Here is a 27,818-nt window from a genome sequence, read left to right on the forward strand (position 1 = left end):
ATAATTCCTTATATATTTTTCTTATTAAATCGAGTCCTGTGCTGAAGCCTAAGCTAAGCCTCTCCCTCTCTCTCTCTCCCTCTCTCTCTCTCTCTCTCTCTCTCTCTCTCTTTTTTTGCTCTCTCTGTCTCTCTCTCTCTCTCTTTTGCTCTCTCTCTCTCTCTCTCTCTTGCTCTCTCTGTCTCTCTGTCTCTCTGTCTCTCTTTCTCTCTTTTGCTCTCTCTGTCTCTCTGTCTCTCTTTCTCTCTTTTGCTCTCTCTGTCTCTCTGTCTCTCTTTCTCTCTTTTGTTCTCTCTGTCTCTCTTTACCTTTGTCTCTACCTTTTTCTCTCTCTCACTCTCTCACTTCCTCTCTTTCTCCGTCTCTCTCTCTCTTTCTCTATCCATCTCTCTGTCCCTCTTTCTTTTTCTCTCTCTCTCTCTCGCTCTCTGCATTTCTCTCTGTCTGTGTCTGGCTGGTGACTGCCGTGCTCAGCAGGTGTCTCAGTGAGAGAAATAGAGTTTTTCGGGTCAGGGAGTTTTAAGGATTTGATGGAGTATTGTAACAGTCATGATCGCTGGAGAGATTTATTGGACTGCCTCCCCTATCCGGTTAAACATCCCTTCAAATTCAAATCAAATTGTATTTGTCACATGCGCCGAATACATGCGCCGTGAAATGCTTACTTACAAGCCCTTAACCAACAATGCAGTTTTAAGAAAATAAAGTTAAGAAAATATTTACTAAATAAACTAAAGTTTAAAAAATTGTCCGGGTGGCCATTTTATTAATTGTTCAGCAGTCTTATGGTTTGGGGTAGAAGCTGTTAAGGAGCCTTTAGGACCTAGACTTGGTGCTCCGTTACAGCTTGCCGTGTGGTAGCAGAGAGAACAGTCTATGACTGGAGTCTTTGACATTTTTTGGGGCCTTCCTCTGACACCGACCTGAATGGCATGAAGCTTGGCCCCAGAGATCTACACATTTAGTCATATGATCAAGTTTGAATAAAATTGGATAATATCCCTCACCCTACCCCATCCCAATCCCACTCTTCCACCTCAATCTGAATTCCCTATAGGCACTTTTTAATAAACAGAGTCCCAGTTGATCTAGAACTGAAGAGGAACTGTAAGAACTTCATGCAGCACTAGTAGGTCTGATTGGTAACAGCACCTGAAACCTGTGGGTGAAACATCATGAAACCATGAAGCCTTTATAAGACACATACAGCCATTCGGATATCCAAGGCCAGCCCACAGGCACTAAAACCAGGGGTTAAGGGACACTGCACTGTGAGAAATTCATATGCCAAGTGGAAAACTCACATGCACACTCTTTGTTTCATGTGCCTCGCTCAAATATATCCATTGTTTTGTATTACTTTAGCTTTGGTTTTTGTTTTATTTGCACTGAGCCCCTGCTCCGCCTTGGGGAAAGCTGCACGCTCACAGACGCTGGCTCACACACGCTGGCACACACACACACACACACACACACACACACACACACACAAGTTTCCCTCCCATGTCTGCCCTGTTCTCTCTCTTTCAGTAAGGCCTCATGGCAGGATCAAAGACATGCTAAACAGTAGTCAGAATGTGAGTAAGTTACACATGTTCTTATTGTGTCTCTAGTGTTAAACCGTAAACCCTAGACCTAAGACAGGGCGAGACCAGGGTCTCTCTGTTGGTATGAACAGAACACACAGAGAGATTTATATTAGACTTGGCCAGGTCCCAAATGGAAAAAGTAGTGCGTTAAATTGGGAATAGGATGCCATTTGGGACACAGATTTAATTTAATAATAGACTAATTTAAGGCTCCGGTACCTAGGAGGTCCATTTCAGTAGCCACAAGTATCATATTAACTTTCACACATCTGAAATGAAAGGAGAGTGTGAGAACAGGGAATACTGAGAACCAGAACCAGAACCAGGCTGTTGAAACTGGACAACAGGGAGTGGAACAGCAGTGGAACATCGTCACAGCGCCCAAAAATGCCTTCCTCACAACGAATGGGCCAGATGGGGCTGAGGGCCGGGAATTAAAACAAAATGTGCAGATGGGGACAGAAAGAGAAAAAAGAGAAGAGAGAAGCAGCAGGCGGCTAAATCTTGAGGAAAGAATGTGAGAAGGAATGTAAGGACTCTTACCAGCTCGATAAACAAAGTTTGCCTCGGTTTCTGAGGATGACGGGGAGAGGAGATCATCGTCGTACTCATTGGAGCTGAAGGATCCTGAGTGGTTCCTCTTCCTGGCATCCATGACGGCGTTGGCTACCATCACGTGTCGCAGCGAATCGTTGAGGTAACGGTGGAGCAAGCTACTCTTGTACTTGGGAGGCGGAGTCACATAGTCCTCGGCCAACGAGGCAGCGGCGGCAGCCCGGAGTCCCACCCCCATCATGGCTGCGCCCTCTTTCTTGATGACGCTCTGGTACATGGGCTTGCTAAACTCAACGCCACTCGTCTGCGTCCGCTGAGTGTTGTCCCCATCTACAACACCAGGGGGCGCCACCAGGAAGGAAACAGACAAAGTAGAGAGAGAAAGAAAGAAAGATCTGACATTTAGTTCCTCTGTCTGCAGGACTTCAAACAACTACAGTAAAGAAAGACCTCAGCTATCAGCTTAAGACCAAGGCATTACCAAACCATAACGGTTGGTAGCCCATTTCCTCTCTATAAAAAGCACATTGCTGTTACTCTTTGCAGAAATAAATCCTTTCCAGGGAGCTCTTTGCGGCTGAGATTGAATTAAAATATTGGCCCCCTCTGATGAAATAAAATACAGAGGATAAAACACGTTGCTGAAAAACAGTAACCCTCTCGGGATGAGGGAAATCAAGAGAGCTCCACTCTAGATAGTGTCAGTGCCAAGACTGTAATTGGGTAATTTCGGCAGGTCTGAGTTTTGATTCAGTTTGGGCCAAATTATAATTATAGCTTTTACATATCAGAACCACATGGACAAATTTGCTTTCCTTCCCCCTGCTTTCTGAAGTAGATATTTGAGGCGTATATCGAGGCATACATTGCACATACGAGAGCGAGGTTGAAATCCTCAGGCAACATGTAAAACAAGCTAGCCAAAAGTTCATTTTTTAAGCCTTTGACATTGCTCTTTCATGCCTTTCCTCAAGTCGGACATAAACCTGAGCTACATGTGACCTTTAGCCTCCCCCGGTCTGACCCCTGACCTCTTCCTGTTGAGGCATTGCCACGGCAACCTCGCCGACACTGAGGTGAAATATCTAACAGCGAGACCTTGACAGTTAGACTGAATAGATACAGGGTCATTGGGATCATGGTCTACTTGGTCACATAACTAACTCTCTATCAGATCACAGTGGGGGATCTGATAGAGTGGCTTGGCCAGCAGTATATGGATCATGGCAGGGAGAAGAGCTGATAAAAAGTTCCGAACTGTATTATGACAAGAGAAGTAAGTCTCTGGGCACTGGAGAACACCATGCAAAGTGAAGACTGTGCAAACTATAGACATTCCATTTGTGTGCCTCTCCTCCTCAACAAACCTAATTAGGGATTAAGAGACACCACAGTATAGGGCACGGGTGTTTTTCTGTGTCACCCAGAAAGAGCTGAGAGAGAGCTGAGAGAGAAAGAGAGAAATACACAGCTGACAGAGCCTCTCATTTCCAATTGCAGGCTGGGATCTGAAGGGGAATCTAGTCCTCAGCCCTGCTAGCCCAGTAGGGTGTCTTAATGACAGCGTGTCACAGCCGTGTCACAGGGTGCGTCCCACATAGAACCCCATTCCCTATTTAGTGCACTACTTGTGACCAGAGCCCATAGGGGTTTTTTGTCAAAAGTAGTGCACTATATAGGGAGTAGGTTGCCATTTAGGACACAACCACAGACAGGCCATTTATAACACCAGCACATGGCCATGCATAAATGGATCCTTACTTTGGAGCTGGAGCTGTCGGATACGAGGCATATGGGAGGAGGAAGATGCTTGTGTTTGGCTGACCTCATTTTCTGAGCTAGAGATATGATTTGAAGGATTCGATGAATGATGTTATGAGGTGTTATGAGCTGATACTTTGGCAGTGATGGGTGGTTACCTTTTGGAACATGTAATGTATGAGGTGTAATGTGATAGATTGGCCCTGGAAGTGAGGGTTATCTTCATTAGATTATACATATGATGCTATAATATGATGGGTTGGCAGTGAGGGAAGGGTTGGGGCTTACCTTCTGAGCAGGTGTCATCGCTGCTGACACTCAGCCTCTCTGCGTTGCCTTGGACGTATTTGTTGTAGAGTTTGATGCGCAGGGCCCAGCTCAGGTCTGGCTGTCTCACTGTGTTCTTCAGCCTCCTTCTGGCGTTGGCAAACCAGTTAGAGACCTGAGAGATAGAGATAGAGAGAGATAGAGAGAGAGATAGAGATAGAGAGAGAGAGAGAGAGAGAGAGAGAGAGAAAACATAGAAAGTGAGAAAAAGACAGAGATAGAGAGATCGAGAGGGCAGAGAAACAAAGACAGAGAGCAAGGTACAAGGAGAGTCAGAGAGAGAGAAGAAAATGGGGAGAAATGGGAAGACAAGTAAAGAAAAAGAAAATAGAAATCAATATTATTGTTTGGATCCAAAACACCCCCACATCCATGACATTAAACAGACTATCCTTTAGGGAAATGTCTGCTGTGCCTCCCTCCATCCGGCCTGCCTTACCCTGGGCATGAGAGAGACGGAGAGAGAGTCAGGTTGCCGTATGGTTGACCCTGATACCAATAACACCGCTGAACCAGAGTCGCCGAGACATCCCAGACACACTGAGGAAATGGGTCGGAGCAGCAATAAAACACTGTAGCATTCATCTAGTCTAGTCATCTATCGTCCTCTAGTCTATATCAAAGGCTTTCAAAATCCCATTCACAAAGGTTTAACACCCCCAAATACTTGACAGGACCAGCGAATGTAACGTTACATTAACTTATTTCCAACCCAATGTACCCAGTCCTATGTGCTTATTCTGGATTCCGACACTCTCCTTCTAATATTTGTTTTTTTCAAGCACCCGTCTTCTCTAATGCAATGAAATGATACCCAACCCTGCCTTCTCCATTTCACAATAACCAGAGCCCATAAGATGTTATACTGGAATATTTGTTCATGCTCAATAGACTTCAAGCAACTTATGAAAGGGTTGGGCTGGACATATATTAGAGTACTTATTTTTGGACCTTTCCTGTGTTTCAGTATCACGTTTCTCATTAACGAAGAGAGTCCCACGTCCCTTTGTCTCTAGCTGAGGGCATGTTACACTAGGGGCCTTAGCTGAGACGTCTACATGTGGCTTGGCTGAGAAAGACAGAGAGCACTTAGAGGTCTGAGGCAATTTGCTTATCAGCCTGTAGGAAAATATGTTATTAAGACTGAGACTGCGAGAGGATGGATGGGTCTACATCCAAAATAGCACCCTATTCTCCTATATAGTGCACTACTATTAACGAAGGCCCATAGGGCTCTGGTCAAAAGTAGTGCACTATGTAGGGAATAGGATGCCATTTGGGACTCACATCTGATCACAATGACGGGTTACCACCACAGATATCAAACACAGTGTGATGATATTACACAGTGTTATGACACCACAGGGTTCATCACCTTGTTTCACAGACAGACAGACAGACAGACAGACAGACAGACAGACAGACAGACAGACAGACAGACAGACAGACAGAGTGAACATAACATGGCATTGCACCCCGGTATAGGGTGTGTGGGCCTGAGTGTGTGTGTTCCATGTAAAGCATTCTTCTCCCCAAAACAAACAGCTTCATTAGGACCCAAAGGAAAAACAGATGAGGCGACCGACGCAGGAACGGGGAAATATCAATGAAAGCCCTCCCTCTATAATTTATGACCTTGTGTTGTCTGCAGATGACACAGCAACATGCAGATGTAGGATCTTAATTTGATCACTCTTTGTTGCTGAGGAAATGTAATTTTGTAGTGTATTCAAAGTTTAAAAATGCCTCTTAATTTCACTTTAAAATGTCAGACTTGATTTGCCCGAATGAAAAATGCATCAACCCCTATAAATAATGTCCATGAATTATAATCCACGTAATAATTTGCATTTCCTGTTGCTGCAGGATTATTTTACCATTATAGCAAACTGTCTCAAATTAAGATCCTAGGTCTGTACAAGCCCCATGTCAGACAGAACATACCATAGGGAGGAGCTCAGTTGTTGCGTTCTGTTGCTGCTCTCTCTATCTCACATTCTGGCACTTTCTATTTCTCTCTTTCTCTCTTTCTCTCTCTCTCGCTCTCTCTCTCTCTCTCTCTCTCTCTGGTGTTTGTCACTTTATGATGGAAACATAGTAATCTACAGGAACGCTATGCTCTATGACTCACAACACTGAAAGGTCACATAAGTGCAAACGGCCTATTTGCAAAGACAAGTAGGCTATAATGAGGCTATATTTTCAAACAAGTATAAACAAGCTTTAACAAGAGATATGAACAAGGAAAATATTGTTCATAATGAAAATCATAAGGTTAAATAAAGAGTATTCATAGAGACAATCGGAATGCCATGATTTTAATATTGACCATTTCTGTGACAAATTAAAATGTAGGCTACACTAGAATTAATTGTTATTAGGCCTTTCCACTATGATAATTACTACTAATTATTTATCCATATACTGTTCTATTTTCATTTCAATACAATATCATATCAACAACAATCAAATTACGTTGTGGTTAAACTGCTGTTCCAATTGAACTGTCCTGAAATCTTGAAATATTTCAAACAAGAGAAAAACCCACCTGGACCAACGTCATTTGAGAGCCAAGGGCTAGCAGGATTTTCTCCGTTTTAGTCGGGTACGGATTGTCCCTGTGTTTGTAGAGCCACTGCTTCAGGGGCCGCGCCATGTCCTGAAGGGCCTGACGCTTGTGTCGCACCTTCCCGCTGTTCTGACGGCCCCTGTACAAGGGAGAGAGCGCGAGAGAGAGAGCAACCAGTGCGTCAGTCACTGCTCTAGAGAAAATAGGCCTAAATAACTGAATGGAGGCCCTTGTCAATAAACATTTTCGTTATGAAACAAATTTATTAAGAAAAATCTATATATTATTGACGTTTAATTTATGCGGAATAGTGGCACATACTTTTCTGATTTTGTTTTCATAACGTAGTTGTCAAGGTCGCAGACTGTAGGCCTATAAGAAATTGACATGATGAAACAATAGTGAATTTATAGAAAATATAAAAGCATTGCTGTTAAGAGTTTTTTTTGTAACACGGGGAAATTATTTTTGCTATTTCTGTTTGTAGGCTACAACGTATTTTCCCTTTATAGAAGTTGTTGGCAAAAACTTGATCAGTGATGCACACCTTTTACACTCAAAAGTAGACTAATTCGGTAATATTGTAACGACCCTGGGTTTATACTCGCGGATATCAATTACATTTAGCCTAGGGTTTAATTCACTGTGCATACATTAATTATACCTGAGGTAGGCTATATTAGTTCTAATATAGGCCAAAATACCATTTGGCTAATCAATTAAAGATAGCCTCTCATTAAAACGTATTTGGAAAAACAACGATAAAGGAATAGGCTATAATTACCAACATGTCAATTTCATATAATTAGACCTACATCTTAATGCATTTTTGGGTGGGGAAAAACTTTGGGGAAAAGAAACACAAAAAACAAGTGACGTGATCTTAGATTGAATTCGTGGATGAGTGGTACTTTATAAATAGTAGAGAGAATATTGTTGTTTATTTTACACACGACCTAAAGTGGATATTCCGTCCATGTTGTAGTCTTACTTCATGAAGAAAGGCTATCCAGAGTAATAACACGTTAAATGGCCGTTGGAGAGTGTGTCATTTTCTCACCAAAGTGTGCTATATTTAAGCTGGCGCAGAGAAGCGTTTTATTGGTTGTCTGTTTTCTTTGCGGTGCTTCTCCTCCCGCAAAGCACGAAAACGTCGCAATTAAAACAAATAATAGCATTCCATTTTACACCCATGGTAGCAGCTAGACGTGTCTCAAGTATGGCTACGTTTTGCGTGGTGCTGTCTGTGTAAGTGCTATCTTTCAACCAAGTGCAAAATAAGCTACTTCCAAATCTAGCAATAGCCTACGTATTTTGGTAACGAAACATTATCAGACTTTGATAATTAAAGGGACTCCAAATTGGAGAAATGTTTTCTTGATACTTCCAATCTGCTGCCTATGATTTTTAAACCTGTAGATGTCACTATGGCCCTGCGATATTCCTGCGTTATCTTCTGTCTCCGAAGCTCCGTTGCAGATGTAACATAGTTTCTACTAACTTCAAGTCTGCCTGAAATTCATGTTCTACAAATACCTCCCTTCTAATGTAGATATGTATGTTAAATTACATTTTACTCCCCTGTAGTGAATTTTGGCGACACACACCTCGTATCTAAATGAATATTCTTCATTAGTAATGATATTCCTCGCGAAGCGGCACCTCACGGCATTGTGTTATCTATCCCTCCGTCTCTCAGACGTAGCTCAATAACTCCGGCTCTGACGGAAACCGTCCGTGTGTAGGACGTTTGCTTAAATTGACTAGTGATTCACCCAGCATCACGTTTGATTCGATGCTGGTGCCTATCCAAACATAGAAGGGACTACTGTACTTGTCTGTAAATACATTGCGTCTTGAGTGTAGACAGCCCATGGGTCAATCAGAGGAATTGTGACTCTCTGAGTACTGATTAGATGAAAATAACGCATGACATTAATCCCTTTTTTACTCTCGCTCTCCCTCCCAAATAAAAATGCCATGATTGACTACACCACACATTGAGTTGAAGGGCACATTCATATATTGGAAACAGGCGAAGAGTGTTTTATACACGCTACTGAACACAGGTGGCCTAGATATTAATCTGTATATTATCTGTGAATATCAACACTAAAATACAAACCAGGTTGTAATAGTAAATAGTAATTTCCTGCAATTTCCCTAAAACGATGAGATTATATTGCATTGATGGGAAAATGAAATATGCATGTACAACCTAATGTGGTTCATATTTTGCTAAGATGTGCTATGATTTCATTTTAGATAACCTTTTGTCTGAATGTATCATTTAAATGACTGTTTAGAACATATCCAAAAACATTATTAGATAACATTGCTTTCGAAAAGCCTACCTCTTGCATTATAAATACGTAATTGCACATCAAGCACACTTGGTTACCTGGGGTCACCATCATACAAAAAAAAACGAATCTGCACAATTCAAACTTGCACCATCGACTTCTTACACCTTTCACACAGTGTGTATCACTCCTTATTCAGTTGCGCCACCAGAAAGGTTCCCTTACCCAAATATGACTTTACAATGCAAACCGAAGTGCATTCATTAAAACATCTAAACACTGTTGCAAGTTTTGTTGTCTGCTTTGTTTATGAGAAGTTTGAATGAGTGACATACCTCCTGTGTCTGATGCCGTTGTCTTTGATAACTTGATGATTGCTTGATAGCAGGTCTGGATGAAGGTCCGGATGCTGTCCATCTATTACATCTAAATAATTTATGCTGCTCCTCTCGACCTCCTTCGCCTTCTCATCGAAGAGGACCTGGTTACTCAATTTGTTAAACACAATAGTATTCATCTTTGGTTCGGTATTCCTCTGTTATCTCTGCTTCGTAAAATTATATTTCTCAAATATTGTTGCACTTCACTTCTTATTGAAGCTGCTGCCCCAGTGTCCCGGTGAGTCCCCTGTGAAGCAAGTGGAATATTGGGATTCAAAATTCATGCAGCTGGGGTTATCAGATTCAGATTGGTATCATTTACTAAAGTTGGATATATGGTTTTGAATCTATGGATAATATGATGATGCGCAAAAATCAAAGTGCATTATATTTTATCCTAATTCATGGTAGATCAATTTACGCAATAAGCGAAAGCCCGAATGAAACCACAGAGACAGTAGTGTTCTTGACTATACTCAAAGACCATCCATCTCAATAAAACACATCCCTCTCTGCACTGCTGTGCGGTGCCATGAATCCATTAAGCATTCCTGTGAGCGATATTTTCATATTTTACTCACTAAAATATATTCACTAGGCTACAAAATGACTAAAATGTCAAAACAACCTCATCATACATACAGAGAATGTCAATACATTGAGAAAAAATACGGTCCATCAGATGTGCTAAATGGGTCCACAGCCGCACGGGCTCATTCGTAATGTCATTCCATCGCCTTTCCCCCCTTGATTTTAGAGATACAATGCATTCCACACCACCACATGTTGCCATGAAATCTCTCTCTATCGTCGTCAGACATTTCAGATGTGCATTTGAGCTGACACACAAAATAGTTCAGCTATACAATTGAGATTGCTTTTGTTTGATTTTAAACCGTCAAGGTTTATGATTTACAGTTAGAGTAGCCTACTATCATACCGATAAATATTTCTGGCTTAACATGAGCATGACTCCAGTCACGGGAGGGATATACCGTGCCATCACCATGGAACAATGTTGCCAGATATAGCCCATTCCGGGGATAAGGTAACGCGCTTTCAAGTTGAGGTAGACGTCTTTCCATTGTAGTCACACATAAGAAACCCCATCAGACGGTGTCTCGTTCTCAGTTACCTGTACCGCAGCCCGCCTGCGTCTTGTGTAGTGTGTAGTAATCCTGCTTCCAGTTGTCCATTCCCTGCTCACATGTTCCCGTTCTAAGTTCCTTAGCTGAAACCACACGAACCGCGGTCGCCTCTCTGCTTTATTCAGTGGCCTCCGATTCTCAGCCCGGGAATCTGAATGTGTCACCCTTCTCATGTTTCCTAGCACAGAGCCCCAGCATGCGAACATAAAGTTAATGCTCTATGCCTGTTCCGCGGCTCGCATAGCCTTAAGGCATCGGGGATACAGCGCTGCAGTGTTTCGCTGCTAGTTCGCGTCTAGACTTTTTCCATCGGTCTATTATTGCACTCGATACCACATTTCTAAGCATTAAAGTATATATTAGTGAGATATTTTGTTTCATTCTATTGTACGCACATTTTCTTGAGTATGTTGCAGGGGTAGTCTGAAGAAACACATTCTCACCAAATAACGGCCCCTGGCTTGGTCAACTGCATCTGTGCAGGTGCTCATGAGTTTCAGCTATAGGTCGCAGTCAATTGGAGCGTGTAAAATGCGAGGTTATTTACAATTATGGACTTGAAATGTAATTCTTATTCCAGACATCAGTTCATATTGAGCATTTTCCATTTTATGCACAATCTGCCAGAGTGCTTATGTTTTGAGTAAAGCCTATCAAAGGCTAACGTTTAAAAGTAGGCCAAGTTTAAAAAATGTTGTCCTTTTAAGAAATACAACTATATAGCATTTGCATATATAACGTTAGCCTTATGTTATCACTTCTGGCAACACTTGATATTTTGTTGAGCTAACATGCTCTTGGGTTTTTACAAGGTCATCAATCCAGCCCTGCTGTAGGAAAACAGAAAACAGCATATCTATAGAGTCCACAGTTTTTTTTGTGTGTGTGTGGTGGCATTCAGGAAAAATGTTGTGCTGTTATAGATAGCCTAGCCTATCACTGATTGCCACTGATGAACCCTTTCATTTACTGTAATTGCACACGTTTTTTTAAAGGGGCAATCTGGGATTGGTACATCCATTTTTGGACTTTGAAACCAGGTAACCGTTTTGTTGATGTTTAAATCCCAGATGGCTCCTTTAAGGCCATTCTGCCTGAGTTAGAAATGCTGTGCTCTTGAGTTGTTGCCTTTTCGGGTTTATCCAAGGTAGTGATTCTCTGTATGTGTCTAAGCAGCAGACCTATATAGATGTTTAGAGGCCCATGCAATTATTGTTTATTTGTGTTTATTTTAATTTAATGGGGGGGAGGGGGGGTGGCTTTTGCAAATAGTTTGTGCAAACAGGCTTTGAATGAGTCTGTCATGTAATAACTGTAATTAAGGTTAGTTTATTAGCTCAATAAGCTGTGTGTGATATCTAACTTGGCGGCCTATGTCCCTTCTGAAAGTAACTCACTTTACCTGCTCCTGATATGATCTTTGACATTTAGGGTCACCTTTAAGGGTCAACATATCACCCTGAGATGAACATGTATAGTGGCTCCTCCTTTCAACAGCATATCTAAATCTACCAGTTGGGCCATTCTACCATGTGGTGCCTTTTCTGTCCCCAGGAAATACATATCACTTCTTATTTAAAGTAGAACCTGGATTCCAAAAGGCTTTAAATATAATATCAAGTGTCCTTTACCTTAAAAACACAAAATTATGGATCTTGAAAGGGAATGTTATGTATTTAGATTTGTTTTAATGTGGATGTCATTATTTTTGCCATGTCCCTGGGTGATATTCATCAACTTCTACAATAAATATTAGCCATAAAATAATAACATACAGTGAGGGAAAAAAGTATTTGATCCCCTGCTGATTTCGTACGTTTGCTCACTGACAAAGAAATTATCAGTCTATCATTTTAATGGTAGGTTTATTTGAACAGTGAGAGACAGAATAACAACAAAAAATCCAGAAAAACACATGTCAAAAATGTTATAAACTGATTTGCATTTTAATGAGGGAAATTAGTATTTGACCCCTTTGCAAAACATGACTTAGTACTTGGTGGCAAAACCCTTGTTGGCAATCACAGAGGTCAGAAGTTTCTTTTAGTTAGCCACCAGGTTTGCACACATCTTAGGAGGAATTTTGTCCCACTCCTCTTTGCAGATCTTCGCCAAGTCATTAACGTTTCGAGGCTGACGCTTGGCAACTCGAACCTTCAGCTCCCTCCACATATTTTCTATAGGATTAAGGTCTGAAGACTGGCTAGGCCACTCCAGGACCTTAATGTGCTTCTTCTTGAGCCACTCCTTTGTTGCCTTGGCCGTGTGTTTTGGGTCATTGTCATGCTGGAATACCCATCCACGACCCATTTTCAATGCCCTGGCTGAGGGAAGGAGGTTCTCACCCAAGATTTGACGGTACATGGCCCCGTCCATCGTCCCTTTGATGCGGTAAAGTTGTCCTGTCCCCTTAGCAGAAAAACACCCCCAAAGCATAATGTTTTTCCACCTCCATGTTTGACTGTTGTGATGGTGTTCTTGCGGTCATAGGCAGCATTCCTCCTCCTCCAAACACGGTGAGTTGAGTTGATGCCAAAGAGCTCCATTTTGATCTCATCTGTCCACAACACTTTCGCCCAGTTGTCCTCTGAATCATTCAGATGTTCATTGGCAAACTTCAGACGGGCAAGTACATTGGGGCAAAAAAGTATTTAGTCAGCCACCAATTGTGCAAGTTCTCCCACTTAAAAAGATGAGAGAGGCCTGTAATTTTCATCATAGGTACACTTCAACTATGACAGACAAAATTAGAAAAGAAATCCAGAAAATCACATTGTAGGATTTTTTATGAATTTATTTGCAAATTATGGTGGAAAATAAGTATTTGGTCACCTACAAACAAGCAAGATTTCTGGCTCTCACAGACCTGTAACTTCTTCTTTAAGAGGCTCCTCTGTCCTCCACTCGTTACCTGTATTAATGGCACCTGTTTGAACTTGTTATCAGTATAAAAGACATCTGTCCACAACCTCAAACAGTCACACTCCAAACTCCACTATGGCCAAGACCAAAGAGCTGTCAAAGGACACCAGAAACAAAATTGTAGACCTGCACCAGGCTGGCAAGACTGAATCTCCAATAGGTAAGCACCTTGGTTTGAAGAAATCAACTGTGGGAGCAATTATTAGGAAAAGGAAGACATTACAAGACCACTGATAATCTCCCTCGATTTGGGGCAAGATCTCACCCCGTGGTGTCAAAATGATCACAAGAACGGTGAGCAAAAATCCCAGAACCACACGGGGGGACCTAGTGAATGACCTGCAGAGAGCTGGGACCAAAGTAACAAAGCCTACCATCAGTAACACACTACGCCGCCAGGGACTCAAATCCTGCAGTGCCAGACGTGTCCCCCTGCTTAAGCCAGTACATGTCCAGGCCCGTCTGAAGTTTGCTAGAGAGCATTTGGATGATCCAGAAGAAGATTGGGAGAATGTCATATGAAACCAAAATATAACTTTTTGGTAAAAACTCAACTCGTCGTGTTTGGAGGACAAAGAATGCTGAGTTGCATCCAAAGAACACCATACCTACTGTGAATCATGGGGGTGGAAACATCATGCTTTGGGGCTGTTTTTCTGCAAAGGGACCAGGACGACTGATCCGTGTAAAGGAAAGAATGAATGGGGCCATGTATTGTGAGATTTTGAGTGAAAACCTCCTTCCATCAGCAAGGGCATTGAAGATGAAACGTGGCTGAGTCTTTCAGCATGACAATGATCCCAAACACACCGCCCGGGCAATGAAGGAGTGGCTTCGTAAGAAGTATTTCAAGCTCCTGGAGTGGCCTAGCTAGTCTCCGGATCTCAACCCCATAGAAAATCTTTGGAGGGAGTTGAAAGTCCGTGTTGCCCAGCAACAGCCCCAAAACATCACTGCTCTAGAGGAGATCTGCATGGAGGAATGGGCCAAAATACCAGCAAGAGTGTGTGAAACCCTTGTAAAGACTTACAGAAAACGTTTGACCTCTGTCATTGCCAACAAAGGGTATATAACAAAGTATTGAGATACACTTTTGTTATTGACCAAATACTTATTTTCCACCATAATTTGCAAATAAATTCATAAAAAATCCTACAATATGATTTTCTGGATTTTCTTTCTCATTTTGTCTGTCATAGTTGAAGTGTACCTATGGTGAAAATTACAGGCCTCTCTCATCTTTTTAAGTGGGAGAACTTGCACAATTGGTGGCTGACTAAATTATTTTTTGCCCCACTGTATATTTGCTTTCTTGAGCAGGGGGACCTTGCGGGCGCTGCAGGATTTCAGTCCTTCATGGCATAGTGTGTTACCAATTGTTTTCTTGGTGACTATGGTCCCAGCTGCCTGGAGATCATTGACAAAATCCTCCCGTGTAGTTTTGGGCTGATTCCTCACCGCTCTCATGATCATTGCAACTCCACGATGTAAGATCTTGCATGGAGCCCCAGGCCGAGGAAGATTGACAGTTCTTTTGTGTTTCTTCCATTTGCGAATAATCGCACCAACTGTTGTCACCTTCTCACCAAGCTGCTTGGCGATGGTCTTGTAGCCCATTTCAACCTTGTGTAGGTCTACAATCTTGTCCCTGACATCCTTGGAGAGCTCTTTGGTCTTGGCCATAGTGGAGAGTTTGGAATCTGATTGATTGATTGCTTCTGTGGACAGGTGTCTTTTATATACAGGTAACAAACTGAGATTAGGAGCACTCCCTTTACGAGTATAAAAGACACCTGGGAGCCAGAAATCTTTCTGATTGAGATGGGGTCAAATACTTATTTCCCTCATTAAAATGCAAATAAATGTATAACATTTTTGACATACGTTTTTCTAGATTTTTTTGTTTTTATTTTGTCTCTCACTGTTCAAATAAACCTACCATTCAAATTATAGACTGATCATTTCTTTGTCAGTGGGCAAACGTACAAAATCAGCAGGGGATCAAATACTTTTTTCCCCTCACTGTATTTAAAATCTTATTTCATTCCCCTCATATTTATTCTATTTATTATTGTTGTATTTAACATTGTCTGTGTGTCCCTGATATCACTTTCCACCATGTTCATTTGTAGTAATTCTTCTTTAAGAAAACAGCCCCTTCCCACAATGACATCTCCTTCAGGAAGTGTCATCATTTGTTTGGTGCAATGCTAAATAAATAGAAACACTAGGTTTTATCTATTTTCCATGTTTTATGATGTTAGCCTGTTCGTGTCACTGGTACATTTCCACCCCGTTAGGCTAAATTATAGAGACAATTAATCAAATGTTATATAAAAGTTCAAGTCTTCTTCAAATATTTACCATTATGCAATCTTAATCTCAATCACCTAGAGAGCTATAGCTAATTTAGGCTCCAACTTCCACCCTGTGGGGATTATGCCCCTAAAATGGATGCACAGCGCATTCAGAAAGTATTCAGACCCCTTAACTTTTTCCAAATTTTTGTTACAGCCTTATTCTACAATGGTTTCCTCATCAATCTACACACAATACCTTATAATGACAAAGCAAAAACTGTTTTTTAAAAATTTGTGCCAATTTCTTACAAATAAAAACATGAATACCTTATTTACATAAATATTCTGACCTTTTGCTATGAGACTTGAAATTGAGCTCAGGTGCATCCTGTTTCCATTTATCATCCTTGAGATGTTTCTACATCTCGATTGGAGTCCACCCATGGTAAATTCAATTGATTGGACATGATTTGGAAAGACACACACCTGTCTATATATGGTCCCACAGTTGACAGTGCATGTCAGAGCAAATACTAAGCCATGAGGTCGAAGGAATTTTCCGTAGTGCTCTGAGACAGGATTGTGTCCAGCCACAGATCTGGGGAAGGGTACCAAACATTTCTGCAGCATTGAAGGTCCCCAAGAACACAGTGGCTTCCATCGTTCTTCAATGGAAGAAGTTTGGAACTACCAAGACTCTTCCAAGAGTTTGCCCCCCCAGTCAAACTGAGCAATTGGAGAAGGGCCTTGGTCAGGGAGTTGACCAAGAACCCGATGGTGACTCCAGTGTTCCTCTGTGGAGACAACCATCTCTGCAGCACTCCACCAATCAGGCCTTTTTGGTAGAGTGGCCAGACGGAAGCCCCTCCTCAGTAAAAGGCACATGACAGCCCACTTGGAGTTTGCCAAAATGCACCTAAAGGACACTCAGACCATGAGAAACAAGATTCTCTGGTCTGATGAAACCAAAGATTGAACTCTGGCCTGAATGCCAAGCGTCACGTCTAGAGGAAACCTGGCACCATCCCTACTGTGAAGCATGGTGGTGGCAGCATCATGCTGTGGGGATGTTTTTCAGCGGCAGAGACTGGGAGACTAGTCAGTGTTGAGGGAAAGATGAACGGGGCAAAGTATAGTAGATCCTTGTTGAAAACCTCCTCCAGAGCACTCAGGACCTCAGACTGGGGCGAAGGTTCACCTTCCAACAAGACAACGACACTAAGCACACAGCCAAGACAACGCAGGAGTGGCTTCGGGACAAGTCTCTGAATATCCTTGAGTGGCCCATCCAGAGCCCAGACTTGAACCCGATCGAACATCTCTGGGGAGATCGGAAAACGCTCACCAACCAACCTGACAGAGCTTCAGAGGCTCTGCAGAGAAAAATACGGGTGTGCCAAGCTTGTAGCATCATACCCAAGAATACTTTCTGCCAAAGGTACTTCAGCAAAGTACTGAGTAAAGGTCTGAATACTTATGTAAAATAGTAAAATAGTAAAATAATTTTTATTTTGAATACATTTGCAAACATTTCTATAAACATATTTTTGCTTTGTCATTATGGGATATTGTGTGCAGAGTGATGAGGATTGATTTATTTTTAATCCATTTTAGAATAAGGCTGTAAAGTAACAAAATGTCGAAAAAGTCAAGGGGTCTGAATACTTTCCGAATGCACTGTAGATGTGCACTATCTTTTCATATGTACACCACATGACCAAAGGTATGTGGACACCTGCTCATCAAACATCTCATTCCAAAATCATGGTCATTAATATGGAATTTGTCTCCCCTTTTCTGCTATAACAGCCTCCACTTTTCTGGGAAGGCTTTCAACTAGACATTGGAACATTGCTGAGGGGACTTGCTTCCATTCTAGCCACAAGAGCATTAGTGAGGTCGGGCACTGATGTTGGGCGATTTGGCCTGGCTTGCAGTTGGCGTTTCAATTCATCCCAAAGGTGTTCGATGGGGTTGAGGTCAGGGCTCTGTGCAGGCCAGTCAAGTTCTTCCACACCGATCTCGACAAACCATTTCTGTATGGACCTCGCTTTGTGCACGGGCATTGTCATGCTGAAACAGGAAAGAGCCTTCCCCAAACTGTTGCCACAAAGTTGGAAGCACATAATCGCATATAATATGTATGCTGTAGTGTTTTAAGATTTCCCTTCACTGGAACTAAGGGTCCTGAACCATGAAAACAGTGCCAGACCATTATTCCTCCTCTACTAAACTTTGCATTTGGCACTATGCATTCGGGTAGGTAGCGTTCTCCTGGCATCCGCCAAACCCAAATCAGACTTGTTGGAGAGGTGGTATCCTATGACGGTGCCACATTGAAAGTCACTGAGCTCTTCAGTACTGCCAATGTCTTCTGGCTGTGTGCTCGATTTTATACACCAACAGGTGTGGCTGAAATAACCAAATTCACTCATTTGAAGGGGTGTCCACAAACTAGTTGCATACCCAGGGCTGTTAGGGCTATATCCCAAATGGGACCCTATTCCCTACACAGTGCACTACTTTTCAGTGGTGTAAAGTACTTAAGTAAAAATACTTGAAAGTACTACATAAGTAGTTGTTTGAGGTATCTGTACTTTACTTTACTATTTATATTTCTGACAACTTTTACTTTTACTTCACTACATTCCTAAAGAAAATCATGTATATTTTACTCCATACATTTTCCCTGACACACAAAAGTACTCTTTACATTTTGAATGCTCAGCAGGACAAGAAAAGTATCTAATTCACACACTTATCAAGAGAACATCTCCGGTCATCCGTACTGCCTCTGATCTGAAGGACTCATTAAACACATGCTTTGTTTGTAAATTATGTCTCAGTGTTGGACCGTGGCCCTGGCTGTCCATAAATTTAAAAAACAAGAAAATGGTACCATCTGGTTTGCTTAATATAAGGAATTAGAATTTTCTTAGACTTTAACTTTTGATACTTAAGTATATTTTAGTGATTACATTTACTTTTGATACTTAAGTACATTTAAAACAAAATACTTTTAGACTTTTACTCAAGTAGGATTTTACTGGGTGACTTTCACTTTTTCATTTTCTATTAAGGTATCTTTACTTTTACTGAAGTATGACAATTGTGAACTTTTTCCACCACTGCTACTTTTGAAAGTAGTCCACTATATAGGGAATAGGGGGCAATTTGGGACACATCCTAGATGCAATTAGTGGCCTTGAGACTTGCAATTCTGGCAATTATAGTGTGTTAAGGAATACTGTAAATGTTTGGGTACACTATGCACTTCTAACATTTCCTACTTCTATGTACCTTTAAATATACTGTATGGCCTCCTAAAAATCCATCAATGCCTTCTGAATCTCCTGAATATGTAGGTTTTATGCATTTCACATGTGTCTTTTATTGTTTCATATCTTTGTCGTTGACCAAAAGATTTCATGCCGCTCACTCTGTACGTGTGTTTTTCTTTGAGAAACTGACAGCAGAAAGTTGGGCTGTGCTTTAGCGTGACGCATTGCACGGAGGGGAAGGACATTCATTAATGTCAGAAACATAGCTGGAGAAAAACAGGATCCAATTCTGGGGAGGGAGAGCAGAACATGAGAGACAGGTTATGTATCAGGAAGCCTGTCTCTATCCTATTGGTGGAATAGAGACAGGTAATAGAGACAGGTAGGTTGATTGACAGGGCAATCAAATGAATGGCCCTTATATAGCTTTTGAGTAGAAACCTTGAGCACAATCATTTTGCATTTGAATAGCTACCTCTGAAGCATAATCTTCTGAAAGTCTCTCTTTTCAGGTATAAATGTGTCTTTAAAAGTGCAGAAATACGTAGTTTACAGGTACTCGGTAAGAAGTTCTGTTATACCTCACAGTTGATGTGCTGATTGGGTATCATTCCTCTGTGTTGATGTTTCTCCCTCTGTTGTCCAGAGATGAGCTGTGATAGCTTGATGAAAACACCCTGATGAAAGCTCAGGGATTATATCATTTTTGTTGGGGAGCCACAAGGAGCACAGCTCTCAGGTTGATTCTGAACAATGAAGAAAATCTGGATGGCTTATGGCTCACAGCTGTGTGGGAGTGTGTCTACGCCAATTCATCTCTGTCTTAGTGCATGTGTGTGACTCTGCATGTGTCTGAGCAGCTTTACAAGGTACTGTACGTGTACAGTATGTGCAGTAGCATCCTACAGTGTATCAGTGTTTCCCAAAAGGTATATATCACAGCTATATCATTCCAGCTTGTGGTGTAAAGACTGGGTTTATCATAGTATATATTAGCTTTATGTCAGTAAATTATTACTTTTGGGTCAAAAGTTCATTTTTGTGAACACAATGGTAATGCCAGTTTTATTGATAAAACTCCACAGGTTAACGGCTGAGCAATATTTGTCTATAAATCTCTTGCCCTTAATGGAAATGTTTCCTAACCATCACTGCCCTGCTCTCCTTGGTCTCTAGAACCACAGGTAGGTTTCCTCTTTGAGCAAACCTCAAAGCCCTATAAAGTACATGGGCTGTTATTACTAATGTAGGTATTATTTATTAATATTGTTGAGACCTTTATGGAGACATTACTCTACTAGCCCTGAAACATGACCCAGACTCTGTGGTATTTGCCCACTAATTTATCTGTTTATTTATTGTCGGGCCAGCTAGTTATTTACACTTTATGGATGGGAACGTCAGGATTAAAAACGTCTCGAAACCACCCAGTAATGCAAGTGGATTACAAGAAGCATTTAACCTTTTGAAGGAATATTGAATTCTGAGAGCACATGATCCGTGGGGAGGGAGACTGTAGGAGAGTGTTACGACACGCTACCACACTACTGACCAACCAACAAACAGGCCTGGCTGGCCCTAGATGTTTGTGTGAGAGCTGATATGATATAAAACCACATTTACAGATTGAGAACAGAGGCTGTGTTGAGTCCCATAGCCACAGGAAGTAGTTTGTGGGTCAGGGTGCTGCAATTCTTTTGCATATATATTTTTTCGCCTGGGCTGAAGTTGTCTATATTGTCTGCTAATACAGGACCAGTAATGGCCCAGTGCACTACTTTTGTGATTTTTTTTTAAAACCGAATGTGTTTGAGTATTTACCAGCATTTGTAACTTGAGTCTGATAATTATCTATACAAAGTAGTTAATCTGATAATACTTGTGGGAGAAAAAAAAAGAGTTGCTTGCTATACAGTTCCAGTCAAAAGTATGGACTCACCTACTCATTCCAGGATTTTTCTTTATTTGTACTATTTTCTACATTATAGAATAATAGTGAAGACGCCAAAACGATGAAATAACACATAAGGAATTATGTAGTAACCAAAAAAGTGTAAAACAAATCTAAATATATTTGATATTTTTCAAAGTAGCCACCTGGGGAGATGTGAAGTTTTCAGAAAAAGAAGTGTTCCATTCTGAGACAGTTGAGCAGCTCGTATCCCAATATTTCACTACCAGTTCCTACTAAATGTATTGTCTTGTATTGTATATTAAACAGTCAATATGAACCTTGGTTAAGCCCATCACCTGACCTATAGAGAATTACAGTAGTACGAAGTCTGGACTGTGCGTGTATTGTACAGCAGGGTCATGCTATCGGTCAGAGGTACTAGTCAGTCTAGCGGGTGTGGCAGCCAGGCCTTCACATTTCCTTGAACCTGGGGACAACAGACCGGTCAACAACAGTCAGGGATATCCCTCCACTATGTCTGTTCCCTGTCAATGAAGCCATAAGAAGGACAGAATCTCCAGTGATGGCGGCTAAAGGGAAGGGACTGACTGACCAGACGTAATTGCTGCCTCTGCCAAAGCGTGGAGACACAACCTCTAATTTTCCATGAATAATGTACCTGTGCCAGCCAACAGGCTAACAGAAAGTGGCAGTTTCCTTTCTCAGAGGGATTGTGGCTCCGCTAATACACTCAACTGAACTGTGGGTTTATGACCAATGGGCCAGAGGACCAGAGCTCAGAGAAACCATCTTACTAGTTATTACTTCCCTTTCCTTCCCCTGATGTTGTTCAAAGTGCAGCACAGGGCTCAGAAACACAGTCAAGACAAGAAACACATAATTTATTGACGATAACAAGGAGGATGCTTTCAATTCGTTAATTAGTCACCTTGACTGAGCAGCATACATTGGGAAGACATCGTGAACAAGAGGAATATTTTTATTTTTTATTTTTAAGCACTGTGGATAATGCTATGCCCCTTGAACTCCCAGGCAGCAGTGCATCTGCCCCTCCTCTCCAATGGCTAAAACATGTAGTGGAGTTGTACATCTCATAAATTCCTTTCCTTCAGCAGAACATGCAACATTTGTTTAATGATGTTAGTTATGCATATCCTTCAAGTCAGCAACCTCCAAATTTAAACACTTAACAGAGAGAGAGCGAAACAGAGAGAGTAGGAGGCAGAGAGAGAGAGAGAGAGAGAGAGAGAGAGAGAGAGAGAGAGAGAGAGAGAGAGAGAGAGAGAGAGAGAGAGAGAGAGAGAGAGAGAGAGAAATACAGAGAAACAGAGAGACAGAACACAACATGAGGGGCTTGCTCAAGCATCTGCTTGTTTAGGTTACCAAATGCTTCTCATTTAAACGTTTCCTAAAAATCTGTTTTCAGATATGGCATGTTTTTTGAAAGGTTGTAAAGTGCATCTGCATGAGCAATGAAAGTGCCATTAATCACTGGGGGAATTTATTTGTTTTGAATCGTTTCGATACAATGGCCTTCCTCAGCCCAGCTCCAGCTCCTCGTTCAGATTTTTGGAAGGAGCTCCCTCTTCAGAGTAATCAAGTTAAAGTTCACTCTCTCCTCTCTGTCTCCGTGCTCCCACAGTAACCCCCAGTGACAGCTGGTACTGCTTAAAACATCACAAGAGTGATGAAGATTTTTCGACCACATATTTTTGATGTTTTGCTAATTTTCAATATTAGCTCAGCCAGGCTGATATTATTAATGATGAAAGTCCCTTGAAATGTTTTATGGGAGTCAGGAGGAGTCAGTAGTCTCAGTGGGTGTGTCCCAAATGGAACCCTATTATCTGTGTAGTGCACTACTTTTGACCAGAGCCGTGTGCACTATATAGGAAATAGGGTGCCATTTGGGATGCCTCCAGTGGCTCGGTGGCTGAGTGCTACAGTAAGCCTGGGAGGCTAATTAGGACCAGGACACTGGAGCAGCCAGACCAGAGGAGAGGTGGAGCAGCCATGGTCTGCCTGAATGCAGCCCATTGTAAAACAATGGAAACTAACATGGCCTGTTTTGACTAAGGACACTGGACACAAGACAGAGGAGGAGGAGAACATACTCACTCATCAGGTTTCCTACCACACTAGTAGGGATGTCTGAGCATAAGCAGCAATTCATTCTTCTTATTGAATCCCTTCACGTTTGTTATGTTTTGTTTTCTATTCAATAAAAAAAGCAATACATTCTCTCTTTTTTATTCATGTCATTATTTGTATAAATAGGCAGCAATAGTTATTGGATCTTAGAAAGATTCTGGTCACGTATGAGTCGTTTAATGGGTATTGTTGAGCAGATGCCACGCTAGTTTTTTGGTTCTAAGGTGGTCCCAGTGCCCACAAATACTTATTTGCTTGCTTTTTTTTACAGGCAAAAATAATGAGGACATTTCAAATATACATTTTCCCAATTACTTATAATGGCCATGTCTACCCATAATGCAACAGATAATACATTAGGTAATTGTGATTAATAGGGAAACTGCTCATACCAATTACATGTTAAGATTCATATTTACTCATATTTGTAGTGCAGGAGGGACCTTCTATTATATTCTGAGATGTTATCGCCGTATTCTGCCCGTTTACGTCAATGTTGATTGAATTTATGAGTATCATTCAACATTTACGAGAATATCTTCTTGATTCTGTATACAGACAGACAGACTGTTGAGCAAATAAGCAAACCTAATATATACTGACCCAACAATGCATTATTATGTTCCCAATATCTCTCAATGACTCATTGAAGGTTGTGTCTGTGTTTGTGTTCCCTGTGATTCACAGACATATTTTCAGTTTTAAGGTGCATGTGTTGAAGTGAGTAACACAACCAGATGTGGTCTTGTTTAGATATCAGTGTCTCATGTTTATTACGTAAGGAATGTGACTGAACAATACATGCTCTAAACCGCTTCACTCTCAGGTACAGTGATGGGGTATCTGGCATGGGCACACATGTTTGTATGTCCTATATGTTTGCTTGACCTCCAAATGAAATAATGATCTAAATTCTTGGGTAGCATGGACTAAAAGCTTCCCACTATGACAGATGGAGGCAGAAGGAAGAAGGGACATAAATACACATGCATCACTCATCATATTTGATTTGAATCACACCTATATTCTGTGGGATGGGTGGATCGGATAGAGGCATAGTGAGAAAAGTCTCTGTGGATGGAAGGCTACTGGAGTAGATCTGGACCCATGACATCCAATCAGCAATAAGAGGTGATGATGAGGACACAGTAGCTGCTGCGGAGGTCGTTGTGGTTGTGATTGGTTAACCGCATCGTGCCTTCTTATTGGCCAGGGCAAAGACGGCGGATGTTAGCTACACAGACAGCGGCTGCCTCCAGAAGGACCTCGTCAGTGGAGCCTATCATACCTAGCAGGAGCTAAATGAGCAGGGTGGAGAGAGGAGAGGACAATGTTAACCATCATCATCATCATCATCAGTACAGCGGGGTGGGGGGGAGATGACAGGGTTAAAGTCACTACAATCTGTTCAATCTCATTCATTCATGTAAGGAAGCAGTTGGTGAATCAGAGGTGATATGACACTTACATACTGTAAATCTCTTGATAATGGAAAGTGTTGTAAGTATCAAGTAGTTTGTGCAAAGTCAGATGCTACTTGCTAGTGCACACACTGCCACTCATGCTACAATGCACAGTATACGGTAGCTGTGACTTGTCTGTGACAGGCTCCTCCGTGTGTCTCTCTCTCTCACTGTTTGTCGCTCTTTAACCTCCTAACCAGAGCAAGGGACATGGGTTACAGCTGCAAGCAGCACGTCTGCCTGCCTCTCTCTGCAAAGTTTGTTCAGATGAAAGCATTTGTCTAGCATGCAACAGCAGAGCTAGGCATTAAAAACCTACTCCAAAGGTCAGATTATATCCGACTATTACTGCTGCTTGTCTAATGGATCTGCTGTTTGATCTGTTTGCTGAACATGTTCTTTTTGGGGGCCCACATTTTGGTTTTTTACATCAAATACATTCAAACATTTGTATTGTATTCGAAAGAGTTACTTATTATACTGTCACAACATGTAAACTTATGGAGATTATTTTATTTTATTTAAACAGGCAAGCCAGTTAAGAACAAAATTCTTATTTACAATGATGGCCTACCCCGGGCAAACACGGACGACCCTGGGCCAATTGTGCGCCGCCCTATGGACTCCCAATCACGGGCGGATGTGACACAGCCTGGATCTGAACCAGGGTCTGTAGGGATGCCTCTTGCACTGAGATGCAGTGCCTTAGAACGCTGCGCCTCTCAGGAGCCCTCAGGAGCCCTCAGGAGCCCAAATGGAGGAGCCTGCCAAATAAAAACACTATATGGGTTTTAGTATGGTATCTTTTCGTGTTTGAAAAGAGACTACATCAAGCTTGTGGGCAGCTGCAGTGCCAAATCAAAATCAAAGTAAATGCAGGCACAAATACTCTGGCACAATGGAAATTTTTAATGTGTTCAATGTGTGCTCCTTCATTAAATCACAATGGTGTGCCGCACAACTTAGTTTTGGATTCTTTCTGGTTTGCATCAATAATAAACAAAACAGGTTACTTCAAATCTCTGAACTAAACACTCCAAAGCTCACAAGTCCCAAACAAAATGTATACTTGACAGTGCATTTAATCATCCAGTATATTCTAGGTACTTTTCAGGCTCTAAAGTTTGAGGCCTAACTCAAAAAGTAAGCTTTAAAGCTCTGTAAAATAGCAACTTTTGTAGTTGAATTGTATAGCAAGAATATGTTGAACCAGGCTTTGGAAGCGTGTATGAGCAGTCAACCAATTGTGTCCCTACGTTTTGGTGTTGAAACGACACAACCTTGGTGATCATTTAAGTAACACAGCAAACAATATTCTAAACAGTGTCCTGCATACAAAGAAAATTATCCTACTTTAAGACTTTCGTAAACAACTAACTCCCCCTCACTAAATTGATTCAGACTCATTTCATGAAACGGTATGCCTGCCTCTCCAATGGTTTAGCTCTCTGGTCTCTGTGCCTTAGCCTGACTTAACTGGTATATATATATATATATATATACACTGCTCAAAAAAATAAAGGGAACACTAAAATAACACATCCTAGATCTGAATGAATTAAATATTCTTATTAAATACTTTTTTCTTTACATAGTTGAATGTGCTGACAACAAAATTACACAAAAATTATCAATGGAAATCAAATTTATCAACCCATGGAGGTCTGGATTTGGAGTCACACTCAAAATTAAAGTGGAAAACCACACTACAGGCTGATCCAACTTTGATTGATGTCCTTAAAACAAGTCAAAATGAGGCTCAGTAGTATGTGTGGCCTCCAAGTGCCTGTATGACCTCCCTACAACGCCTGGGCATGCTCCTGATGAGGTGGCGGATGGTCTCCTGAGGGATATCCTCCCAGACCTGGACTAAAGCATCCGCCAACTCCTGGACAGTCTGTGGTGCAACGTGGCGTTGGTGGATGGAGCGAAACATGATGTCCCAGATGTGTTCAATTGGATACAGGTCTGGGGAACGGGCGGGCCAGTCCATAGCATCAATGCCTTCCTCTTGCAGGAACTGCTGACACACTCCAGCCACATGAGGTCTAGCATTGTCTTGCATTAGGAGGAACCCAGGGCCAACCCCACCAGCATATGGTCTCACAAGGGGTCTGAGGATCTCATCTCGGTACCTAATGGCAGTCAGGCTACCTCTGGCAAGCACATGGAGGGCTGTGTGGCCCCCCCAAAGAAATGCCACCCCACACCATGACTGACCCACCGCCAAACCGGTCATGCTGGAGGATGTTGCAGGCAGCAGAACGTTCTCCACGGCGTCTCCAGACTCTGTCACGTCTGTCACGTGCTCAATGTGAACCTGCTTTCATCTGTGAAGAGCACAGGGCGCCAGTGGTGAATTTGCCAATCTTGGTGTTCTCTGGCAAATGCCAAACGTCCTGTACGGTGGTGGGCTGTAAGCACAACCCCCACCTATGGACGTCGGGCCCTCATAAAACCCTCATGGAGTCTGTTTCTGACTGTTTGAGTAGACACATGCACATTTGTGGCCTGCTGGAGGTCATTTTGCAGGGCTCTGGCAGTGCTCCTCCTTGCACAAAGGCGGAGGTAGCGGTCCTGCTGCTGGGTTGTTGCCCTCCTACGGCCTCCTCCACGTCTCCTGATGTACTGGACTGTCTCCTGGTAGCGCCACCATGCTCTGGTCACTACGCTGACAGACACAGCAAACCTTCTTGCCACAGCTCGTGTTGATGTGCCATCCTGGATGAGCTGCACTACCTGAGCCACTTGTGTGGGTTGTAGACTCCGTCTCATGCTACTACTAGAGTGAAAGCACCGCCAGCATTCAAAAGTGACCAAAATATCAGCCAGGAAGCATAGGAACTGAAAAGTGGTCTGTGGTCACCACCTGCAGAACCACTCCTTTATTGGGGGTGTCTTGCTAATTGCCTATAATTTCCACCTGTTGTCTATTCCATTTGCACAACAGCATGCGAAATGTATTGTCAATCAGTGTTGCTTCCTAAGTGGACAGTTTGATTTCACAGAAGTGTGATTGACTTGGAGTTATATTGTGTTGTTTAAGTGTTCCCTTAATTTTTTTGAGCAGTGTATATATCTCAGAGAGAGTACATTCCTACTGTGATTGTTTTCAATTAAAAGGGTGAAAAAGACACAGAAATAGCTTCTTAGA

At 41.9% G+C, this 27,818-nt stretch overlaps 2 pseudogenes; both read right to left on the minus strand.

The window, feature by feature from the left end:
• Positions 1-10,680, minus strand: part of LOC139367247 (homeobox protein Mohawk-like) — a 28,013-nt pseudogene extending 17,333 nt beyond the window's left edge.
• A 12,812-nt stretch (positions 10,681-23,492) lies between these two features.
• Positions 23,493-27,818, minus strand: part of LOC139366846 (outer dynein arm-docking complex subunit 2-like) — a 75,665-nt pseudogene continuing 71,339 nt past the window's right edge.

The sequence above is a fragment of the Oncorhynchus clarkii genome, chromosome 15, assembly GCF_045791955.1.
Source record: "Oncorhynchus clarkii lewisi isolate Uvic-CL-2024 chromosome 15, UVic_Ocla_1.0, whole genome shotgun sequence".
NCBI classification, from domain to species: Eukaryota; Metazoa; Chordata; class Actinopteri; order Salmoniformes; family Salmonidae; genus Oncorhynchus; species Oncorhynchus clarkii.